Source organism: Heptranchias perlo, chromosome 6 (assembly GCF_035084215.1).
Source record: "Heptranchias perlo isolate sHepPer1 chromosome 6, sHepPer1.hap1, whole genome shotgun sequence".
Classification (NCBI taxonomy): domain Eukaryota; kingdom Metazoa; phylum Chordata; class Chondrichthyes; order Hexanchiformes; family Hexanchidae; genus Heptranchias; species Heptranchias perlo.
In genome coordinates, this window is record NC_090330.1 from 97,759,959 (window position 1) to 97,763,369 (window position 3,411).

General features: G+C 43.3%; 1 pseudogene; it reads right to left on the minus strand.

Annotated features, from left to right (window-relative positions):
- Positions 1 to 672: 672 nt before the first annotated feature.
- Positions 673 to 1,752, minus strand: LOC137322579 (large ribosomal subunit protein eL30 pseudogene; annotated as a pseudogene).
- Positions 1,753 to 3,411: the final 1,659 nt, after the last annotated feature.

The following is a 3,411-nucleotide window of genomic DNA, read 5'->3' on the forward strand; positions in this document are numbered from 1 at the left end:
CCAGCCTGAGACCATTAACTGGAGCATTACCTCCGAATATTGCCTGGCTACAACTATATTTCTTTTGCCCAAAACAGAACCCTGCACTAGTGTTCTTATACACATATGTAGAGTCCTTCCCCAGCAGTTAAAATGTAACTGTTTAGAAAGTGCAGTTGGCAGTGAATGCCCCCTTAAGTTAAATGTAAGGAATCTTACAACACCAGGTTATAGTCCAACTGTTTTATTTGAAAATCACAAGCTTTCAGAGGCTTTCTCCTTCATCAGGTGAGCGAGTCCATCACCGTCATCTCCACATCATGCCCTTAAGTTAACTCCAGGGAGCTTTAAAAAGAGCCCAGAGAATCACTTGAGTACTGTTTGACACTGCACTCAATTTATATTCCATTTGGTGTCAAACCCAAGGCTATCTTGGCTACCTTCTACCTTCAGACCATTTCTCTCTAGAGTCAAGTCTGGTCCACATTCCAGATTTATGCTGCAATTTTAGCAGAAACGCAGCTTAACGTTTGATGATTCTATTTCTAAATCACCACAATTAATTGCAGATAATAACGGGCTTCCATTGCAAAGAACCTCACCGCCAAGCCCAACATCCATATGAGTGCACTTTCCAGCAGGTGATGAACACACTTCACCTGACGAAGGAGAAAGCCTCCGAAAGCTTGTGATTTTCAAATAAAACTGTTGGACTATAACTTGGTGCTGTAAGATTCCTTACTTTCCAGCAGGAGTCAAGGAGTCAATGTATCGCACTTAGTAGTGGTAGCACTTTTCCCTTTCTAGCCCAGAGTCCAATGGTAGCATCCATACTAGCCACCCCAGCTGAGATCAGTGAACTCAGCACAGACCAGGAATTGAATCAGGGACCTTCTGCTCTGTGTGGTTTGGTTCCATCATGCTGGTATTAACTGAGCAATCATGGGCATTCAAGCAATCAGTGAACATATTTTCAATTTTGTTTTGAGTGGCCACCTGCTGTTCTGGTACTCCTCGCATTCAACCTTTCAATTGCAAACAAAAGGATAAATCAACAAAGTGGTGATAAGTCCTGCTCTCTCTTTTCTTTTGTCTTTTACTTTATTTGTAACATTTTTCATATGCTCCTGATGATGTCAGACTCACCAGGATTGATGATAACCAGTGTGCACACTCCATAGTATTTACCGCAAGCTGTACCTAGCTCACTAGTGTTGCCACTCTAATGATGCACACAAGTCTTGGCTAACACAGCATAGTAGTCAATCTCTGATTTTCTCAATGCTGGATAGTTGTTAGCAAGAATTACGAGCTTGGCCTTGTCTTGATGAATCATTTTCAAAGTCTGTTTGTAGCCCAGCACATATTTGCTATTTTTCATAACCAGCTGGAGCCTGGATTTGATGGACTCCAAAGACTTTTTGATCTTCTTAGCCGCCGCCATCTTGTTTGTCGCTTTCTCGCCTGACCCCTGCCGGGAATGTGACTGCAAGATGCTCTCTTTAATGTGTTGCATACTGATTTCCAGAGATATTTCTTTCAACACCACAGGGCCATGCCCTAAAATTAAATGATTGCAGCTACCAGTCTGAGACCAGAAGCTGCAGTGTTGGTTCCAGCCAGTGTTTGAAGCAGAAAGGTGAAAATAGGTTTATGGGGTTTATCATTTGGTCAGCTTAAACTCATGTCCTGCCAGACTGGCTTCATGTCAGCACTGTCACTTGGACTTGACTTGAAGGCCATTATTGTTTCAGCAGGGAGTTTTCAGGCTGGTTCACGATCTGGAATGTCAAAGAATATCCTGTTGAAAAAGCGGTGGGAGAAAGGAATAGAAGGATATGACAATAGGGTGAGGTGAAGTAATTAAAGTGGGAGGAGGCTCGTGTGGATCATAAACACCAGCATAGACCCGTTGGGCCGAATGACCTGTTTCTGTGCTGTAAATTCTATGTAGAATCATAGAATCATAGAAAGGTTGCAGCACAGAAGAAGGCCATTCAGCACCGGCTCTATGCAGAGCAATCCAGCTAGTCCCACTCGCCCGCCCTATCCCCGTAGCCCTGCATTTTTTTTTCCTTTCAAGTACTTATCCAGTTCCCTTTTGAGGGACATGATTGAATCTGCCTCCTCCACCACCTCAGTCAGTGCATTCCAGATCCTAACCACTTGCTGTGTAAAAATGTTTTTCCTCTTGTCACTTTGGTTCTCTTGCCAATCACTTTAAACCTATGTCCTCTGGTTCTTGACCCTTCCGCCAATGGGAACAGTTTCTCTCTATCTACTCTGTTTAGACCCTTCATGATTTTGAATACCTCTATCAAATCTCCTTGCAACTGTCTCTGTTCATGGAAAACAACCCCAGCATCTCTAGTCTATCCAAGTAACTAAAGTCCCTCACCCCTGGAATCATTCTAGTAAATCTCTTCTGCACCCTCTCTAAGGCCTTCACATCTTTCCTAAAGTGCGGTGACCAGAACTGGACACAATACTCCAGTTGTGGCTGAACCAGTGTTTTATAAAGGTTCATCGTGACTTCCATACTTTTGTACCCTATGCCTATATTTATAAAGCCCAGGATCCCGTATGCTTTTTTAACCACTTTCTCAACCTGCTCTGCCACCTTCAACGATTTGTGCACACAAACCCCCAGATCTCTCTGTTCCTGTACTCCTTTTAGAGTTGTGCTCTTTAGTTTGTATTGCCTCTCCTCATTCTTCCTACCGAAATGTATCATTTCGCATTTTTCTGCTTTAAATTTCACCTGCCACGTGTCTGCCCATGCCACCATTCTGTCTACATACTCATGAAGTCTATCACTATCCTCCTCACCGTTCACTACACTTCCAGGTTTTGTGTCATCTGCAAATTTGGAAATTGTGCCCTGTAACCCAAGTCCAAGTCATTAATATAAATCAAGAAAAGCAGTGGGCCCAGCACTGACCCCTGGGGAACACCACTGTACACCTCCCTCCAGTCTGAAAAACAATCATTCACCACTGTTTCAAGTCCCTTAGCCAATTCTGTATCCATGTTGCTACTGCCCCCTTTATTCCATGGGCCGAAGTCTTGATGATAAGCCTACCGTGCGGCACTTTATCAAACGCCTTTTGAAAGTCCATATACACCACATCAACTGCATTGCCCTCATCTACCCTCTGTTACCTCATCAAAAAAATGTATCAGATTAGTTAAACACAATTTGCCTTTAACAAATCAGTGCTGGCTTTCCCTAATCAATCCACATTTGTCCAAGTGACTGTTAATTCTGTCCCGGATTATCGTTTCTAAAAGTTTCCCCACCACTGAGGTTAAACTGACTGGGTTTATCCTTACAGCCTTTTTTGAACAAGGGTGTAACAGTTGCAATTCTCCAGTCCTCTGGCACCACCCTTTACCACCGTAAGCTGTCTTGTAGAACTGCTATGTTGGTAA